This window comes from Enhydra lutris, unplaced genomic scaffold (genome assembly GCF_002288905.1).
Source record: "Enhydra lutris kenyoni isolate GAN:26980312 unplaced genomic scaffold, ASM228890v2 scaffoldscaffold24, whole genome shotgun sequence".
Taxonomy (NCBI): domain Eukaryota; kingdom Metazoa; phylum Chordata; class Mammalia; order Carnivora; family Mustelidae; genus Enhydra; species Enhydra lutris.
The window spans coordinates 25113495-25135505 of record NW_019154108.1 but is presented as its reverse complement, the minus strand read 5'-3'; positions in this window follow the sequence as shown (position 1 = coordinate 25135505).

The window sequence follows — 22011 nt, the reverse complement described above, 5'->3', positions numbered from 1 at the left end:
AAGCCTTGAGAAAGGAAATGATCCTTTAGGAACAAAAAAGCTCTTTTGTATGTGACATTTAGGACATCAGGCAGAATGGTCTTTCCAGATAAAGTTGGCTGGAGATGGGAAGAGTGGCATCTATGGGTCATAAAGCACCATGTTTGTACATATTTCCTGCCAACAGCCACTTCCTCTGCATGCCAATCCCGTGCGTTAATGTCAGTACTTCCTTCTCCATGGGATGGCCAGACCTTCTTGCCAAATAATTCTGCCAGTGGAAGGTCGTTCAGTAGAGCTAGGAAGGAAGAACGCCTTGACCACAACACCTTTTCAAATGGTTTTAGTTTATAGTTGGCTATTTCTGAATGTTTGAATTTTTCTAAGCTGCAAATCAAAAAGGCAGAACAAAAAGAAATAAGCAGTAGCTACTTCTTCTTCTTCTTCTTCTCCTTCTCCTTCTTTAAACTGGATTCAGAATTTAGAATTTGACTGGGTATTGGATCTAGCCCTACTCCAAACTGTTTAGAATACAGCAGTGTAGCCAAGAGAGTCCCAAGCCCCCCATGGTACCAGAAATGTCACACAGTAAGTGAACACAAATATTAACCATGTGCTAGAAGAGGAGCATCTTGTCAAAGTGACTTGACCGTATATGGATACCTCTGTTCTTTTCTGTTAACCTTGTCATATCTCCCAAACTGGGTTTTCTCCCCATAGGGCATTTCCATGATCTTTTATGTCATGAGAAAATATACACATGAATTATATTTCTAAGCCCAAACTGGAATTACACCCCAGCGATATGGGGAAAAATAATGTCGGACTTTTTGTTGTGGGGAAGAGGGGCAAGGATCAGAGAAAGAGGTTGTTTTTCCCACCGTTTACTCATACTGCCTCCTATAAGGAAAAAAAAAAAAAAAAGCTAAAGAAGGTGGGAAAAATGTAAGCTTGCCTGACCAAGCTTTCCCCAAGATAATGGAAAGCTATAAATCTGAACTGAGCGATGGATAAGAGAAGTTCGATCACTTTCACTGATTTGCATAAATAGCGTGTCATTGCAATCAGTGATTTAACAAATTATTGTTTCAATTTTTATATGCTTTATAACTTTAGGTTCGGGTTTTTTTCTATAGATAAAATGTAGGGCACTAAGAAGAAATTGAAAATGTATGTTTTCATTCTTAAGTGAAATCAGTTGGATTCTTAAATAATATTTATTCAAAATATGTCACATAGAAAAAGCCAATTTTTGCAGCTTCTCTGTGATGCTATCCTCAGGGTCCATAACTCACAACTGCCTCAGTCTAAAAATATTTCATAATTCTGATGCTAAAAGGACAGAGCATTCAGTCTGAGGTAGAGGATTCTGAAGAAAGACATATGAGTTGCTTTCAATTATAGGGACCATTATTGCATGAGGGATGACCGTCAAATGTTCTCTATTCCTAATGATGAGAAAAGGGGATAACTGAATAAAGAAAAGCTATAGTTAGATCCAAGGAAGAACTAGCTAACAGTGAGGGTTATTAAAAATGGGAGAGGACGTGGGATATTTTCTCGTCTCCCTTCAGTTTTTTAGATCATAAGATATCAATAGACTAGAAGTTTTACCTCAGTGCAAGGGAGGGACCAGGTCTTCTGACTCACAAACTCTAAGTAACGGAAAAATTGAGTGCAAGTACGAACTTTCGTGTCAGGAAAAATCATCAGGGAGTTTAAAATATGGATCCCATGGCCCATTTCCAGAAATGGCCATACAGTGGATTTGGGGGGGGGGTACTGGAAAATTTGTATCGATTCTGAAGCCTATCAAGGCCCAATGCACAGAGGGAGTGTTAAGACCTGTGACTTGAGCGCCAGGAGCCTGCATTCCCCGCCAAGACTGTTGCTAATTCATCAAGTGAGCCTGCTGAGCTGCATCTTCCTTGCCTGAAAAATCCATCCTTCCTTTGGTCCTTCTATCCTGAGACAGGAGCTGCAGAAGGTTTGGTAAGGTAGAAAAGCCCTTTACAAATCTGAGGGCATATTCTTTTTATCAAATTTTACATTCCTCATTAATTACTCTCCCGAATTAATCAGAGGAGGCCTTCTCTTCTCCCAGCTAATTTTGCACGCAGACTTTCAAATCTACAGATAATCATCAGGAGGCTGGCCTGTATGCAGACCTATAAAACCAGCGCTGCTACTTTCCACTTCTGGATCTTGGGCAAATTATTTGAATGATCTGAGTTTCTATGGCCTCCTATGTGAAATGGGGGTGCTCTCACCTGCCTCCCTGGTCATCATGAAGGTAAAATCTGCCAAGTCTCTGCTTCCTTTCAGCAGCCTGGTTCCTCTTACCCACAGGCCTTCCCCTCCTCCTTCGCCTACAATGGGACATGACTGTTACTTGGGCAGACTGTTACTTGTTACCCAACAGACGCTGACGGGTCCATTGTGTTTGGCAAAAACCAGATTAGTAGAAGATTACCCAAGATGAACAGAAATAAGCTTTTTACTTTCTCCAAAAGCTGATCAGAGTTCTCATAAAAAAAAAAAAATACATATATATCCAGACATGAGACAGCCGTGCCTATACCTGGGTCTGTGGCAAGGAACAAAAAATTCCCTGGGCTTCTGCATACGCTGCTTTATTGAGAACTCAAGGCCCTTCACCAAACAGAACACATGGAATTTCCAGAGGTTCTCGTAATGTAAAAAAGCAACCAAAGGTATAATCATGGGTCTTTTCTGACCTTGGCTCTGGAATGTTTTTGGCCTTCATTCTGCTAAGAAGGGACTTGGGGGAGAAGTGGCTCATGGAAGCCGCATTGTCACATGGGAGGACAACTGACCCATGATTTGGGAGGCACTTGAAGAAATAAGGCTCTAAGACATTTCATCCATAAATATCTCTGACATCAATGGAGAACAGGTGCCTTTGGGTTTTCTTTTTTTGGAGGGGAGACCTTGTTGTTTAAAATATGTTGGTGGACCTATAGCCTGTTGTGGGCAGAACTGCAGTCCTCAAAGAGAATATAACACCCAACTAGAAGCTGCTTACGATTTTCTCTCATTGTAGACAAGCTCAACACCATGGGGGAGACGTCCTTGCAAGTTGAGTCTGACGGTGTGTTTGTAGAAGGCGGGGGCATCGGGAATCAACTGGGTACCCGGGCAGGTGTTTGGAAACCACCACCACGTCCTGAATGCCTAGTGGCAGACGGCATCCAGAGGCTCAGGCTGGCCAGTCACTTCCTGGCTTCTGGGTATGGGGTGAGTAATCCCACTGAAGCTCACACCCTCGCAGAGTGACACCTGAGGCCTCTCCATCTTTCCCTCTCCTCCTGCCCCCCTCCTCCACGGCCTGCTGTGCAAAGCCCCCTCATCAAATGCAGCTCTGTGTGCTCACATAAGGCACCTCCCACCCTCCGGCACCCACCTACTCGGCCAGTCCCTTCTTTCCTTTTACATCTCATCTTCCACCTCCCTTCCTCCCAGAAACCCTCCCTGACCACCTTACGTTGCACCCCTCAAAGATGCGTGGGCCCCTCTCCAGGGTCTCCCACCAGCATGCTTCACTCTGCTGTGTTTGTTTATATGCATGTCTTCTCCCCATTAAACTGGGAGCTCCTTTAAAAAGTAGCACATGCATACCCATCTCTGTTCCCAGAATGAGCAGTTGTTCAAGGGTCCTCAGTAAGTATTCACTGACTGGCTGATGAACTGAATGAATGAATGAATGAATGAATCCTTCCAGCAGTTTCTTATAAGAGAAAATCCCACCCTCCCCTCTCTCTATCTCTCGCAACTCCATATTTTTGGGAAATGGAGCTCTTGTACTTCACATTTTCCTAGAGCGAAGAGATCTGTGGGGTGCAGAACACTGCAGACAGATGATCCTCTGAGTTTATCTGAGCTAAATACCCTAATCCCATCACCGCCCCCCAGACACGGGGTGCTATCCAGAGAACATATGTGACCACTCCAGTCTATGCTGAAACCCTAGCCCCGGGTGTGATAGTATTAAAGGTACGATATTATTAGGGTCAGTTTAGGTCATCACAGTGGAGCCCTCATGATGGGATTAGTACCCTTACAAAAGAGGAAGACACACAAGATCTTTCTCTACCACATGAGCATACAGAGAAGAGGCAGCCATCTGCCAGCAAGTCCGAGGTGAACAGAATCAGCCAGCACTTTGATCTCCGACTTTCCAGCCTCAGAATTGTGAGAAGTTAAGTGTCTTGTTTAAAGCACTCAGGCTGTGGCATCCTGTTACAGCAGCCCAAGCAGATTAAGACAGCAATCGGCACTGATTACGGGGTGCTGTAACAAACACCTACGAACGGGGAAGCGGCTTTGGAACTGGGAAATGCGCAGGGACGGAAGAGTTTCAAAGTGCTTGCTAGAAAGAGCCGGTACTGCCAATAAAGAACGAGGAGAGGTCATTCTGGAGCGTGCTCGCACAGTGTGGGAGCGACTGGCTCGGCCACCTGCCTTTGAAGGCTTTGAGGTCTGTTCACAACTGTGCGTCTGTGACCCGGAGGCCCTCTGTCTGTAGCGTGGGCGAAACAGGAAGGGCGGAGGACTGGACCCTCCCACTGCTGGTTTTAAAGCCTGGTTTCTAGGGTTCCGTTCTGGAAGGAAGAGAGGGTTCTGGAAAGCCAACTTGGCATCTGTTTGTGGTTTGGAAAATAGAAAATTTTAAATCTGCTGGGGGAAAGAATCCTGTCAGAGGTAAAAGTGTGGAGAAATGAGAGGACATGTAAAGCAGCTTGTTTGAAGTTTAAAGGGGAGGCCGTTTGTTGTGTGGTGTTTTTAGGAGAGAATGGCTCAGGTCCGGGGCCAGTAGGTGAAGGACTAGGAACTCCTTTGCTGGTCTTTCCTGTCACCAAACCCCACTCTCCAACATGTAGTAATCCAGTAAGTAGTTGATGTCTTTTTATGGTGCATTTAGCATGGTGCTAAGCCTGTGGGCCAGACAGAAAATGCAGGAGCCTCAGTTGTGTACTCGAGCTGTTCACAGCTTCGTGGAGGAAACAAGGTTCACGGTGTGCAAACAAGCATGAAGATATAGGACACAGTACGAAGGAGCACAGTTTACAAAATGCGCTACGCAGTGGCTCTCCACTGACTATTACAATCACTTGGGGGAACTTTTAAAAAAAGCCCTGAGCCCCAGTCCTACCAAATTTAAGTGACATCGGGATCTCTGGGAGAGGGACCCAGACTTCAGTATATTTTAGTTTCCCCAAATGATTCCACCACACAACCAAGTTTAAGAAGTCATGCTGGAGGGAATTAGCTCTAACCGAAAAAAAAGCTGAGCTGTCCATTTGTTAGCCCTGTAACTGGCGACTAGCCAATAAATACCTAGCTAGGGGCCTGGCTGGTGCATTTTTGTAAGTCTCATGAAAGACACTTTATATCCTCAATGATTGACATAATGACTGACACACAGAAGGTGCCCCAAAGAGATGTATTTATTTGAATGAATAATATATGGGGAGTTATTTAAGAAGCTTGTAAATGCATTTTTTTAAAAAACAGTACTATTTGTGAAGGATCATTTGGTGATAGTATTAGTAATGATGGCTGTGTTGTCAGAGTCCAAGTAGACAGTAGAGATAGCCCCAGTGTTTAACATGACGGCTGTACGTAATGGCGCCCTACACATGTCTGTTAAGTTCAGAGGTGCCTCAGGTGGATTGGAGGAATCAAGAGCAAAGCTTTTGGGTTCACCTTAGGAAACTGCCTGCTTCGTTGCTCTGGTCCCTGTCCATCTGTCCCAAGTACCAGGGAGATGTCAAGCCAATAAGCCATATGGCAGAGGTTCAGAAAAGTGTAGAGGATGATAGAGGGGGAGAGAAAGAGAGAAGGGAGCAGGAGGTGAGGAGTCCTGGGAAAGACAGCAGAGGAGTGTGACAACAACAGTGGGGAGGGATGTAGGAGAGGCTGAGAGGTGGAGAGTGGTCCGAGAGGCACTGGATGGGCATAAGAGTTCAAGGGGATGAGGTGACAAGGAAGGTTTTGTTTTATGATGACTGGAAGGTCCCAGGAGATGAGGGTAGAAGAGACCGGGGTTAGACTTGTAAAAGGTTGCTGATTAACCATAAGAATTCAGAGAACAGGGACATATAACCCACCAAGAGCATGTCAGGTTTTACTTTCTTGACACTTTGAAAGTGTGAAGGTTGTTAAATTGCTTCCCATTCCTGAAAGAGCCTGGGCAGGCGGTTCCCTCTGGGACTCATGTTAACCCTCGCGCTCCGCTGCCAGAAACATGAGCTCATTCCACTCATCCGTCTGCAGTCCTAGCAAGCACGATCAAACTTTATGAGGCTTGTTACAAGCAAATTACATGGGAAGCTGCAAAGGATTGGAGGGAGGAGGACAGCGGCGGCGGGGGGGCCAAGTACACTGCCGGGAAAGGGGAGCAGGGGTAGGGATGCTGGGCATAGCCCAGACTTGGAAGGCCCTGAAGCCCGTCACTGAGCAGCTGGCAGCTCTTGCCTCCGGGGCCCAATTTTCCAAGTGATGACTTGAGTGTTCACACCTGCACTGGCTGGGACCAAGGCTCTCCCTCCACAGAGTTAATGGAGCAAGCAGAACCCAGGAATGCTTTCAGCCACAACAACGATTTCTCTCCTCCTCCACCCGGCCTTCTCTACTGGCAGAGCAGGTTTCTCTCCGGCTCTGTGTCAGCTTCTCCTTCTAGGCCTCTCTGCTGCTGAGGTCTGCAGATGTCCCAAGCATGGCAGCATCAGATGGGCCTGCTCCCAGGCACAAGGGACCCCAGGACTTTCCCCTCAGTGGAGCAGCTGGGTCTCACCTCTTTCCCTATTAGCTTCCTCCTCCCCTTCCCAATATGCAGACCCTAACCATGTAAGGTGTGACTTTTTTCTTTTTTTTTCCCTACATTACACGAGCTTGGACAATTCTTACTGTTTTTGGATTCCCTGGTATATTCTGCTGAAAACAGCCTGGGTATGGAATAACTAAGAATATCCCAGCAGCTGGGATTCCTATGGCTCAGTGTAGCTCCTACAGAGAGAAACATAAAACTCCTGCAGAGAATTTTGCTTAAACTCTTTCACATAGCAATGGCTGCTTGGAGGGTTTCCATAACCAGGGATCCTTTTTCTTTGGTGCTTACACCCTTGTACGTGCACACACGCACGCACACACTCGCACATGCACATGTCTACGTAAACGCATGCTCACTCAGAATCCTGCTGAAACAGACCAAATCAGAGTGTGCAAACAGGTCTTGTGGTTTTTGGACAATTTAGGAGGTAGATGCCAGGCATGTTCAACCCAAGCAGGGATCTGGACAGATGCCTTAGACCAACCATAATGCAAGAAGCCAAGAAAGCACAGGAAGGATGCTATGCAGCACGCTGTTACATAAATTTCTCTCCCAACACTGCCCGAGGTGGTTAGATGCTGTTTCCATCCAATGGGAGCTCCTTAAGCTCTCCCACTAATGCTGGAAAAACATTCACTTAACAGGCTTGTCCAAACAATTCTTTTTTTAATTCCGACATGATGAAGTGCAGGGGGGAAGCAGAGCCCCAGGGCTGTCCGCCTCAATACCGTCACTCCTGACAGGGCACAGAGCCACACGCTCACCTCAGCGGTCCATTAAAAAGCCTGATAGGGAAACTGTGTTTACGGTCAGGTTACAGAAATAGGCGGGAAGCAATTAATGCTTTGTCCATTGCCTTGTCCTTCTATTTTCTCTCCTTCCCAACACCCACACAACACATGTGCACAAGCCCAACTCTTGCCTTCACTGAAATGCTCTTTCAAAGGCTCTTTCTCTGACCCCCATCCACCGTCTTGCACAAGCTTCCTTGTACAATGGCTCTTTCAGAGTACAAGACGCAGGAGAGACTTATATTCATACACGGACCACACACTCACGTTCACTCTCAGATCACAGCTGTCCTCACAGACTCTTTCTGCCTCCCGTCCAGATTCTTTCCCAACACATTCACTTGCTATTTGGACCCTCTGAACTTGAACCTGTTCCCATCTTCCTTTCTCATAGTGTTTCAGAAAAACACCTCTGCTGCTCCCCCTTCCCCAGACTCAACCCTCCCCACCTGCTCTTCTCTCTGTCCCTCTCCCAGCGGCCATGTCGACCCCCCCCCCCCCCCCCGCTGGCCCCAGCCCGGCATTCACACGGGGCTCCCACACGAGGTGCTTCTATAACTGTGTTATTGCTCCATCCTTCTGTCAATATATTCCTGTCCTTCCAACTGAACTAGACTCCCCGGTGTTAAAAAACTAATTTTGCATTATGTAACAAGTTCCTTAGGGAATACATGAAGATTCAGCCAGTCACTTAGAAGTAAAGCAAAGTGCCAAAAAAATAAAAAAATAAAAAACCTATTTAAAAAATGGCTAATTTACAGAGGAACCTAATTAAAGAAAGACCTAGTTGGTGGAAAGTAGTGAGCATACAGGCAACTCCAGGCTGGGTAATGTTAGTTTCTTGTCCGGCAGCCATTCCGCAAGCACTGACTGGACACAAAGTCGCACTGCGGCAAGAAAGCGTCTGTGAACACCTAGGGGTGCTCCGCGAGGTACAGCAACTGTGCAGCAGTGCTCGCCACGGCGATGCAAACTATATGCCTCAAGAGTGACTTATTAGCTGAAGACCATCTAGACCATACGATGTGACTCTTTCTTTATTGTGAGGAACTTTACTAAGAGCCCATGTCTCGCTTTGATGAATACACAGCTGATTATTCAAACGCGGCCGTGCTGCGCTTATAGATTCTTCGTACGAAATGGAAATCATTGTAACACGTTCCACACATATTTCCATATATAACTTTTTTTTTCTGTGATATTTCAAAAAGTTGGCTGTAATCCCCATGTGATTGCTCAAATGACAATCTCGTGTACATCGAGTTTCACTGGCAGGCTGGCTTCCAAAAAGAGCAGCCTGAGCCGTGCACAGTGTTGTGCAGGCGGCTGGGGGGCAGAGCCGCCCCGGGGAGAGCACAGGGACCGCTGTTCTCTACCTGCCTTGGCGGTGGCGGTCCCCGATTGACCGCCAAAGACACACGGTAACAAATAATTGCTAAGCGCTTCTCGTTGGGGGAAATTTAGGCTACTAAATCGAATTGACAGGCCAGCGCTTAAGACACTCTCCAGTGCAGGGGTCAGCAGAGAGTAAATCTGCAGATAGAAGAGCAGAGAGTAAATTTTTTGGCTTTGGGGTCCATACGGTCTCTGTCGCACCTGCTCAGCCCTGCCACTGAAGCGCGGACGCAGCGGCCGGCAGTAACCGAACGGCAGAGCTGTGTTCCAATAAAACTTTATTTATGGACGCTGACATTTGAAATTCATATAATTTTCACATGGCACAAAATATTATTCTGCTTTTGATTTTTTTTTTCTTTTCAGCCGTTTAAATCTGCAGAAACCATTTGTAGCTCGTGGACCGTACAAAAGAAGGCACACTGGCTCTGGCTCACGGCGGCGGCTCACAGACCGCCCTGGAGAGTGTTTTATGCCGGATATCCAGGCCTCTGCCGGCCCCTCCCTGCTCTGCCTTCTCCTCTGCCCCTGCCCACCTCTCCCTCTCCCCTCTGCGCCTCCCACCATCTCCCCGCCCTCCCCTCCCACCCCACCCACCCCACCCACCATCAGCAAGGGCCTACTGACAGGCCAGATGCTCTCTGTGTTTATGGTGGTGGTGCCGTTCAGAGGGAAGCTTTCTGTTATTTCCTCTGGAAAACGCCACCGAGGACAATTCTTTCTGCACACCCTCATCCAAGAAGCTGCTTCTCCTCACCAACAGTTGACAAGGGCTCTTTGTTCCTGGTCAGGAGTGGGGGGCAAGCCTAATGGGTGCCTTTAGCACAGGTGATGTTCCTGCATGTTCCTCAGTACACCCAGCGTCGACCCTTTGGGGAATGTGGTGGGGAGAGGGGACGTGGTCAGTCACTTCAGTCCCTGGTCAGGGTCTCACAAAGCACTGGTACTAATTACTCCCCAGTTTCCTGCTGGGGGGCCCAGAGTCTACTTCGATGTTCACGTTGCACTTTCGAGCTGCAGGCAAAAGGGGGACGTTTGGAGGTTGGCTGCATCCGAGAGTCTCCCAGCCAGCGAGCGCAGCGCTGGCACTGGACGTGGGCCTCCAAGGCACTGCATGTGAACATTATCTGGGGTACGATTTTGCCTCAGGCTGACCCTAACTGGTACAGGCTGTGAGCATTCACCAGAGCCAGATGATATGTGAGGGGCCGAGCAAAGTGTTCTCTTACTTCCAATTTATAGAGCGGGACACCGAGGTTCAAAGTCAGAAATATGTCCACAGTGGGAACACAAGAGCCAGTGGTAGCTGAACATCAAAGTGGCTTCTGTTACTGGCCTTTGGTCTCTATTACAAAAGTCCTGTATGTGAATGTGTTATCTTATTTGTCCTCAGTGGGCATTCTTGGGTTTCTCTGGCCCTGAGGTTTGCCAAAATGCAAGTGCACTGGCTATGCTAATGTCACATTCTAAGCATCTCCCACTTCGAGCTCCATGTTCTGCGGGGGTGAGGGTGGCGAAATTAGGCTAGTGCTGAAACAAGCAAACTGCAGAACCATAGACAAGTGCACATTATAAATAAAAATGTAAAGCCTTAGTCCCTGCTCTGGCTTTGTCCTTCCCCCTGTAACCCATGCTCCCTGATATGTGAGCCACACCTACAAAAAAACTGATCAGCAAGGTGAGGTTTCTGAGAGCTGATGAACGTTTGAACAAGTCCACAGCATTTTAAATCTCTCTACGTACTCTGATACCACTGCAAGCCCACACTGTCCCTCCGACTAGTTATTTTTAACCATAGTAAAACAACAGCCGCAGAGCTGTAGGGCTGGGCAGCCGAGAAGGCTGTACCAATCACCAAACAGCCCTTTTCCCTGCAAGCAGACAAGCAAAGCATTCTTCCTTTGCACAGAGAACTCATCCCTCTAGGGGCCTGGAATCCATAGCAGTATTAAACCATTGGTTGAGTCTCCTAGAACTGTTGGAGAAACAATAATGCCTTGCCACTCCACACTGCGATGACAAAGAGGTCAGATGGATTTCATAAAAGCTTGTATTATGTGGGCAAAAGGTGGGAATCAATATAAAAACCAAAATTGACATGTGTCAAGGGATAATGATCAGCCAGTGTCTAGTTACTTTTAATCAAAAACCATGATCACGGAAGAGCATCGGACACTGCCAAGACATAGCTGAGACCAGTAGGTGTTTCTGAGAATATTCCTCTAAAGTATGAGTTAGATGTTACACAAAGGTTCTCAAATGTTTCATGAACCTGGCTAGCAAAGGCCAACTGTTGATCTTGTTTGCTTTCCTTTAGAGAGAGCCAGAACATATGATCAGTCCGGACTCCCAGGGTCTAAGATGCTGGGGAGGAGAGATGGATATGCCCAAATCACAACACGAAAGGGAGGGCTTGCAAGGCCACCTGAGCAGAATTATACGTAAGTGACTCTTCAAAGGAGTGATTCTGACATTTAAGACCCAAAGGAGAATACTTTAGAAGCTCCTCCTGGTAACTGTTTCAATTGATTCCAAGTCTTCGGAGCCAGTAACGAAGAAAATGTTGGCATGATCTACTAAGCAGGCAGAGTCATCCAGCACCCTGGCCCAGGAGGAACAGATTACTGCAGGTAAACTCGCTTACACAAATTCACATACTCCTTCATGCAGTAAACATTCATTTAAAGACCTACTTCGTGGGGCACCTGGGCGGCTCAGTGGGTTAAAGCCTCTGCCTTCCACTTGGGTCATGATCCCGGAGTCCCAAGATCAAGCCCTGCATCGGGCTCTCTGCTTGGCGGGGAGCCTGCTTCCTCCTCTCCCTCTGCCTGCCTCTTTGTCACTTGCGATCTCTGTCTGTCAAATAAATAAATAAAATCTTTAAATAAAATAAAATAAAATAAAATAAAATAAAATAAAATAAAGACCTACTTCGTACCAGGCTTTATAGTAGGAGTTGGAGAGATAAAAAAAAAAAAAAAAAAAGGCCCTGGTCCCTACCATCAATGAACTTCCAACCAAATAAGGAAACAGACATGAAAATAAATGCAACACCATTAGATAATACCTATTTAAAACAAAAAAGATGTATATCAGAAATAGTTATGACTTGTATCAAGCTCCCTGGGTGACTTTGGGTCAGATTATTTCTATCATTTCCATGAAATAAGAAGCCCAGAACAAGTGTCTTCATCTTCCTAGGAAAGTCAGGGGAGCCTTCTTAAAGGAGATGACATTTAAGTTTTCCCAAAAAGCATGCAGGCCCGCAAGCCCCCTCAGACAGAAGAGGCAGCAAACACGTGGAGACAGGAGGAAGTATGGGGCCTGCAAGCAGCTGCTGGGAAACCCGAGGCTTCTGGAGGAGCTCGACAAAGTGAGAATCTCCCCGACCAGCCCCTCCTGCTAAGGAGGTGAGGATTTGTCGCTCTTCTCCGATGGGAAGCATGGGTACGCCAGCCAGCCCCTGCGGGTCCACGTGTGACATCCCCACGTCCCTGTGGCATACGTGTCCTGCATCCTGACCACACCAGTGATCCACCTGGACAGGACTGACAGACTGCGCTCTGGTTCTCCACTCCGTCACCAGAGACAGGCCAAGCAGCGCTGCCGCAGGACTGGCCTCCACATGTAGCCTGGACCATAGCGGAGGGTGTACACGCTCCAAGGTCCCAGGGTGGAAGCATAATTCATGGCTGCTCTGTCCAGCCCTTAATCCTGAATCTCTGTTCTTTCTGCCAACTAGAAAAGCAGCCATTGAGACCCAGTCTGATGCAAAGGGAAGAGAAATTGGATTAGATGTGAGGAGGCTGAGGGATCTCTGGGGGCCTACTATTAATTAACCATGGTTCTGGGGTGTCTCTGATCCATTCTGGACCTCAGTTTCCACATCTTTAGACTGGATGGATTGCAGCAGGGGACTCCCAAGGTCCTTCTTTAGCTCTAGGATTTTCTAAGTTACTGCTGCTCAGGGGACACAATGGGTAGAAGCTGTCAGATCAGCCAGGTCAGCCAGGCTCAGTGTGATGGAAGGTTATTCTAGAACAGCAGTTGGCCAACTAAAGCCCCTAGGCCGTATGTGGCCTACAGCCTGTTTCTGTACATCCTACAAGCTAAAAATGATATTTACATTTTTAAATATTTAGAAACACAAAAAAGAAGAATACATGACAGACCATATGTGGCTTATAAAGCATAATATTTACTATCTGGCCCTTTACAGAAATCGTTTACTGATGTCTGCTTAGAACACCCGGAAACTGTCTGCAGTTGTTTAACATTGTGGTCTGTAGCCAGGTAATATTCTGTAAAATGGTGTTTCCTAACTTGGCTTAAGCTACGGGGCAGATTAAATGTGGCCACGCTGTTTTTTTCATGTTAACATCCTTCCTGTTGCTAGGTGGGTCTGTGTCTTGACCCCTTGGCTCCAGGTGGGCTCTGTGACCGCTTTGTCCAATAGGATACTGGGGTGGTGTACTAAGCCAGTGTTGGGGCCCAGACCTTGAGCAATTGGTCTCTTGGGACACTTCCTGTCTCTTGGGACACTCTCTCTGGGAGCCTTGAGTTGTGCCTCTAGAAAGGTGACAGACATGTGAAGCAAAGCCATCACAGCCCCTTTAGACTCGCTCATCTGCTAACTGGATATCGCTACGTGACCTCAGTCAGCCCCACATAGAAAAGAATTGTCCAGCCGAGCCCTGCCTAAATCCCCGAGTCACAGAATCCACACATATAATAAAATGATTATTACCGGGCCTCTAAGTTTGGAGTAGTTTGTTACATAGCAATACATAACTGGGATAGGATGGGCGTGGGGTGTCTGTGGAATGGAGACCAGGCATCGCCTTCGTTCTTGGGGCCCTGGATCTGTATTGTCATAAGTTATCTCCCTCCAGGAGATTCGTAATGCCAAACAACCCTGAGAATTAACACACTGGCTCTGTTCTGATAGCATGATTTCCCAGGATGCACTGGGAATTATTGGGAAAAAAAAAAAAAAAAGCACCGAGATTCTTCTACGCTACCACCTGGGGGACTCTAGATATGGCCTGGATCGACTCCCAGGACACTGCCTAATGGTAGTCACCTCCAAGATAGGAGTTCCTTCTTTGGACAGAATCTACCCAAGACACACTATGGGGACCAGGTCGATTGTAAGACACTTGAAGGCCAGAGCTTGGGGTTACCTGTCATCATATCCCTCCAACCCAGCATAGCACCTGGCAGGGAACAAAGTAACCCTTTCATGCATGTTTATGGACTGAAAGCAAATAATAACAATTTCCATAAGCTCACTGATCATTTACATCTCGGCAACGCGGCATTAAATGTTTTGTCTGGGTTGTTTCATTGAATCCTCACAGTCCCAAGAGATGGATGTCATTAGCCTCAACTGAGAAATAGCACAACCGGAGTTCAGGGGAGAATCGGTCCCACGCAGCTGGCGGAGCCACTCTCCAGACCGGGTCTCTCTGACTTCAGAGCTCCTCCCCACCGCCCAGTCCCTCGTCTCCTAGGAGAGGCATGGCTAGTCCCCGCCTTGGAGGGCTTCAGACCTCGCCCAGCCAGAGCACAGCCGCACGCCTGCAGATGCTGTGCGAGCACCTTGTGAGAGTGGCCCAGCTCTGTGGGCATGGTGCTGCCAGATCCCCGGGAGCTGACTCAGTCTACCAGCGCTGCAGGGCAAAGACACACAAACCTCATGGCTTTAAAAAAACCCATTTCATTAGCTCATGGTGCTGTAGGTCAGAGGTCCTCACACACTGTGGCTGAGTTCTCTGCTCAGAGTCACCCAAGGCTAAAAATCAAGGTGTTGGCTAGGCCTCTTTCTCACCTGGAGCTCAGGGTCTTCTTCCAAGCTCACATAACGGCCATGGTAGAATTCCGTTTCTTGTGGTTCTGGGACTAAGGACCCTATTGTTGGTTATCGGCCAGCGGCTACCCTCAGCTCCTAGACATCACCCCTGTTCCTTACTCCTTGCCCCCCACCCCTGCCTTCCAAGCCAGCAGCTGACAGCCTCCCTGGTGTTGGATCTCTCACAGTTCAAAGTCTGTAGGAGGAGCCCAGTCCCTAATTTGAAGGGGTCCACTGATTAGGTCAGACTGATCCGAGGTACTCCCCTTTTCTTGGAGTCCACAGATTTGGGATCTTAACTACACCTGCAAGATCCCTTCACAGCAGCGCCAACATGAGCATCTGCGGGAACACAGAGGAGAAGGTGTGCGCACACCTGAGAAGGGGGATCTGAGAAGCGTCTTTCATTCTTCCCCGCACAAGTGCATAGAGCAGGAGCAGGCTGAGAAACAGAGGCTGCCTCACTGGTGTGTCCTCTCGCAAAGGCTTTCTCTTTCTCTGTACTCCGAGGCCCCAGAGGACAGGGGTCCACTCTGGAACCTTAAGGCAGATAATTATATGGTGGTTTCCGAAGCTGAGAGTGGAGTTTGAAGAGAGGGAGTGCCAGCCCATAAAACAATGACTCTGCATGTTAATGTGCTGTACAAAGGTGTGGAGGCTGTGGAGAGTGGTACCCCATGCTGGTTCCCTGTCTTTCTGTTCTTAATAAGGCCTCTGTGGAGAACATTTGCCCCAGAGGTGCAAACAAGGTGGGGGCTGGGTTTGCCTTTCCTCCCAGCCCTATGTTCTCTGCAAACTCTGCTGCTTTTGCAGGAGGAATTGATTACTGAATAATGAATTATCATTCTTTTTTCATTTTCCAACCCTCTTCTGAAATGTGCTCCTACTTTTCTACTTATTAAGGCTCAAAAATGGGAAGAAAAAAAAAGGAGATTCTTCTTTCATCCAGAGGAGAAAAAATTACAATTTTAACTAACAACTATATCTCATTCTTGGGGATGATAGTAATAATTGTTTTAATAAATTCAATTTCTGACTTCAGAGTAATTTAAATTTCTTCCTTGACTGGACAATAATGTTTCCAATGAAGTGAAGCTTCACTGGGAAATACCAGGCGGGGCCCCTTGGTCAGATCAAAGAAGCTCTTACCCTCTTGGGGGGCATGAAGAGAGATCCCAGAAATAGGTGTACCACTCAAAGAGAAGAGAACTGTTTCTGCGTCAGAGAGCAAAGGCACACTTGGAAGTCCTCATAAGGCCATGGTAGAGAGCTGCCCTCCACATCACAGGTTATGGAAGTTCCATATGATGTAAATTTATTCTACCAAGAAAAAAGGTGTATATGGAAGAACCACCATGAGAGAAGAGATCAGTGGATGATGTCAGGCAGCCACAAGTGACATCTGAATGAGGAAGGCTACAGTTCTCACAGGGCAGAGCTAGCAGGAAGAGCCCGAAGGTGACTTCAGGAAAACTGACTTGTGACCTGAGTTCATTCCTAGAACAAAGTGAATACTTGAGGGAAAGCGAAAGTTACAAAAGGCTAATTCAGTGAATTGACTGCTTCAGGGGGCCTTCTTCAAGGGCTAATTTCAAGTTGCAAAGCATCAGTGAAGTTCTAGTACAGGGATTTCAGTGCGTGTCAGAGTGTATGTGAAGGTGTGCATGGGTGTGAGAGGGTGGATGTGTGTGAGGGTGTGTGTCAACTGTGTGTGTGGAAATGTGTGTTAGAGTGCGTGAGGATGTGAGAGTGTGTAAGAGTGTTTTTGTGGGTTTATGAGACTGTGTGTGAGAGTAGGCGAGTGTGTGAGGATGTAAGAGAGATTATGTGTAAGTGAAAGTGTGTGTGGGTATGAGTATGTGAGGGCATGCTTGAGGGTGAATGTAAGATGTGTGAGTGTGTGAACGTGTGTGTTAGAGTGTATGTGTAGGTTGTGAGAGTGTGTATGAATGTGTGTGTGTGTGCAAGGGTGAGGATGTGTGTGTGTGTGTGTGTGTGAGGGTGTGAGTGTACATGAGGGTAATTATGTTTGAGTGTATGTGGGAGCATGTGTGAGTGTGTGAGGCTGTGTATGTGCATGACAGAGTGTGTGTAAGGGTGTGTGTGAGAGAGTGTGGGGCTGGGAGGGACCATGACAAGAGACAGGTTGCTGGACTGACCTTAGTTCTTTACCACAGATTATTGGTGGGAAGGGAAGGAGGGGGATAAGCAGCCTGGGGATGAAGAGGTTCCAGGGGTTTGTGGGAAAGGAACAGAGCCAAAAAAGAGCCTGTTGTCCCAGAGACGGAAAACAACGTACAGACCTTAGACACTAATATTCATATAGAAGCTACAAGAATGTGACCTTGAAGTCAGTTTGCAAAATCAGTTCTTTTGTGCAGATAAACATCTGTTCAGATCCTCCTGCTCCCAGACCACAGGTTCTTCTTAATCCTTGGAGGGGATTAACTCAGCGGATGGTCAAAACCTATTTTTTAAAAACGTTCACAATGTGGTATCTGCATTTCCTGCTTTCTCTCATATTTATTCATCTCAGGCGCATCCCACTTTTCCGTGTCCTAAAATTCTGTAAAACCCCCAAGAGAGGAGAAAGAATGGCTCACCCATTCAACAGACATTTCTGTCAGACTCTTCCTTGGGTGGGCTCCGGTTTTCTCCTTGGCACCTCCCACTGTATAACATTTTTCCTTTCATCTTATTCACCCTCAGGCTCCTCGGCCACAATGTAAGTTCCATGAGGGCAGTTTTGTGCGTAGCTTTTCGCTGCTACATCTCCACTGTCGTCAACAGTGGCTGAGGCAAACAGATGACCTGAAGCGTTTGCTCGGTCTCTGAGTAAAGCTGATGAATGCCTAATAATGCCCGAGACCCGATGCTAAAGGCTGGAGAGAGGAAAAGAAATGACACCTCTAGCCTCTCTTCAGTTCCCAGGTTGGTGGTAGAATCAGAGTTGTATGCAAAGAGCTAGAGAGCCCAGGTGATTAAGGGCCAGCAGACGTCCATGCCTGTGATACCCGAGCTCGCTGCATGGGGAGGTGAGAAGGAAGCTGGGGCAGAGGCGCCCTGTGCTGCATCAAGAAGCAAACACCTTACTCGAGGCATCACAGAAAGGGGGAGGTTTGAGTGGGTCTTCAGGAAGAACTGAGTTTGTCAGGGATAAATGGGGCTAGCAGGCACAGGAGCGAGGGAAGGGGCGTCCCAGGACAGGGCGTGTGCAGGGTAAAGGTGCTGACGAACACACAGCTTGGCATGCTCAAGGCGTTGCAAGACCTAGCGTGCTCCATGCTGTGACTACAGCTCACAGAAGAGAGAAGGCCAGAGTGCCAGCTCAGGACTGGGGACTCTGTTCTGGAGCAGCCTGAGAGCTTTCATTGTGTTCTGTTGTTGTTGTTGTTTTTGTTGTTGTTGTTATTTAAGACGTCAGGCAGATTACCAATGCGCTCAAAATGGCAGCTGTGGCAAACTGAAGGGGAGCTGAGAAGGGAAAAGACTAGAAGCAGACATGAGTTAGGAAGGTCCTGGACAGTTCTGGCAGGGCAGTGGAGGAGAGAAGTGGGTGGATTCAACACTTAGAAAACAGAAACGACTGAGCTGGGGACAGGGGCAAGTGAGAGAGTGACAAGGGAGTGGGAGTCATGAGGAATCTAAGCTTCCGGCTTGAACAGCTGGGCGAAGAGTGGCACCATTAACCCAGAGAAGAGAGAAAAATAGGAGCAAGGTGGAGAGGACATCATTGGAAATGAGGACATACTGTTGAGGGACCTACTCAGGTCTTCAGGAAATTATTCCTGTCCTCAGACTCAGAGTCTGCAAATGCTTTAGGTCTGCCATCACCAGCAAACCGAACGACCCAGAACATGATTTCATGCCTCAGTCATTGTTTCCTGCCTCAGCACCAATCTGCCTTCCAATCTGTGCCACCAAATTTTCCCTCCTGTCCTGCTTTCCAAGCTTCCCTCTTCTCCCTGCCCATCCCGTGTACCCTTTCTACAGAGTCAGCCTTCGTGCTGTGTTTTGTGGCCTCCAAAGGGAACACAAGCACAGCCAAGGCACCAAGGAGAGACCCCTGCTGTTTGTGGACTTGAGCAACATAGAACTTAAAGATCCCAAAGAGAGGAAACTTGTTGGTAGTTTTTATGGTGTCTCAAACTTTCTTAGCTTGATACCTATTAAGGAAGTTTGGAAACATCAAAAAATAAAGAGAAATGAAAATGAAAGCAGGGGTTTCTTCCACTCATGGGAGACCCTGCCCCTTCTCCCTGCTTATTCATGTGACGACTGTCATTGGAACCGGACTTCCAGGCAAGCTGGTAGACCCTGGTAGTTTAAAAAAAGCTTTGGCAGGGATGGCAGAGAGACAAGATGGCATCACGCTCCAGCTTCAATAAGGGACCTCTGGGAAGGGCAAGAAACAGCGAACTTTGAGACCAGGGGAATGGGTTTGGGGGGCGGGGGAGCATCCTGAAAGGTGGCCAGGCAGGCTCAGCCGTGGCAGCAGGGCACATGGCTCCTAACTGTGTCAAGGAGGCTGCAACCACGAGCAAACTGTCTTTCTGGATGGTCCGCTACTGACGGATTACAATTTATAAAATTAACTAGCCCCCTTATAAGAGGGACCAGATTGAAGACAATATGCTGGTTTGTTTTCCAATTCTCTCTCACTACAAACAAGGCTCTAAAATGCTTTGCAGAACTAAACCATGAATCATGCGCGAGAGTGCAGGGAAGTCCAGATGAAGGAGAGGCCACTGTAGCAAGTTCCCAAAAAGCCACAGCGGGGCAGGGGGGTGCTCATTGGCAGGAGCTGAAGGGTACAAGTCTTACCACAGGAGTGGTAGAAATGTACAGAAAACTGAGGAAAAGAAATCTGAAGACTGAGAAAACTGGGGTTGGGGTGGGGGATCTGGCTATCAGAAAGCCTTCCAGGGGCCAGAACCTCATCCTCTGAACTGTGAAGTCTTCCTGTGACAGGTCCCGGCATGTGGTGGATTGGTGCCTAGAAGGGTGTGGAGAGCTTGCTTGTGTCACAGGTCAAATCACTCTCTGGCACCCTCAGCCTTTCCTTCTGGCACCTAGATCATTAGCTCATAGAGATGAGCAGTGATCTCAGTCTTCTGACCCAGCTGTCACACACACACACACACACACACACACACACACACACAAAAGCAGATTCTACGGGGCCCAGGCGGGTCATGTAAGCGAGTGTACCCAGCCAGGTGGAGGAAAAACCATCTGGAGCTCACCGTAGATGGAAATACGGATACAGGCAAACATTTCTCTACCCTCAGGAAATCTGCAGGGAGAGAGGATGAGAAAGGGCCCCTTGCACTGAGTCTCAGTGTCAGAAGACACTAGGGTGTGGTGGGAGGGGCGGCAAGCCAGATGGTCCCCTCTTTTTTTTTTTTTTTTAGATTTTATTTATTTACTTGACAGAGATCACAAGTAGGCAGAGAAGCAGGCAGAGAGAGAGGAGGAAGCAGGCTCCCTCTGAGCAGAGAGCCTAATGCGGGGCTCGATCCCAGGACCCTGGGATCATGACCTGAGCCGAAGGCAGAGGCTTAACCCACTGAGCCACCCAGGCGCCCTGGATGGTCCCTCCTAATGGTGCAGCCACTCTTCCTACAAGCCACTGAGTCCTCCATGGCCGCCATGGCAGATTTTCCAAAGAAGCCATACTAATTTTGACATGATGTCTGCCAATTATTTTAAATATTCAGATTTTTAAAAGACACAACTGTATTCAACCTGCACACAGTCTGTTCAAAATCTCTGGTTTTAAAGATGAGGAAATGGAGGCCCGCGGAGAAGTGTCCTCCCCCGCTACATTGTGTGCTGGGGATGAGACTCCAGCTGGAGCTAGCTCTCCTCCCGCCCAGGCCTGCTCCATCTCCCACGGCTCTAGGCTGCTTCTCTGGACGCCTCACCCTCCCCTCTGAGAAGCTGTCTCAGACTGGCTGTTGGCAAGATCACCACAGCACTCTGCTCACGAAGCATTCTGTACCCCACATGTAATTCACCTGCCAAAAGAAAATAAGTCAAACACCTTACCCACCCCTTCAGGACCTCTGGTGCATGAAATGGAGGTCCTCCCAGATAGGTGTATGTCCTAATCCCTGGAGCTTGTGGATGCTCTGAACGCCATCTTATCCGGAAAAAAACATCTTTATAGATATCATTAGGTTAAAGAAGTTGAGATGAGAGTGTTCTCGGTTATGCAGGTGGGCCCTAAACCTAATGACAAGTGTCCCTCCAAGTGGGAGGCAGAAGATCACACAGACATAAGAGGAGGAGAAAATGGGCGGGAGGGAAAATAGGCGGAAGAGGCAGGGGATTGGAGTGATGTGGCCAAAAAATCAAAAAATGCCAGCAGCCACCAGGAGCTGGATGAGCCAAGAGTGAATTTCCCCTAAGGCGCCCAGAGGTAGTATAGCCCTGCCAACAACACCTTGGTTTTAGACTCTGGCCTTTTATTCCCTTCAGAACTGTGAGGGAATTAACTGTGTTGTTTTAAACAAGTTAGTCTATGGTAATTGGTCATAGCAGCCACAGGAAACAGAATCAGGATGCTTCCTTCTGCTAGGGCGCTGGCATGTCCTATGAGACATGATAGTAATGACCACCATTTGTTGAATTCTTCAGCTAGACCAGGTCCACAGAGTTTCCCAGTCTTCCTACTGCTCTTTATCATGGTGTTGTCTCTCTTGCTCTCTTTCCCACTCATTACAGAAACAGGGAAACTGAGTCACTGAGAAGTTACACAGCTCTGAAGCACTGGAGCCAAGATTTGAAGCCCGTGCTCAAACTCTCACCATCCTACGCTTGTGGGACTCCCTCTAATCAGCCCTTGTAGCGAAACAGTGAACTTCATAGCTCCAGGTGGGACCCAATGGTGGGAGTTTCCACTGTGGGAACCAATCAGGGGAGACTTTTTGGGAGGGAGGGGCGGTGGATAACAGCCAGTTGTTTTTTTTTTTTTTTTAAAGATTTTATTTATTTATTTGACAGAGAGAGAGATCACAAGTAGGCAGAGAGGCAGGCAGAGAGAGAGGAGGAAGCAGGCTCCCTGCCAAGCAGAGAGCCCGATGCGGGACTCGATCCCAGGACCCTGAGATCATGACCTGAGCTGAAAGCAGATGCTT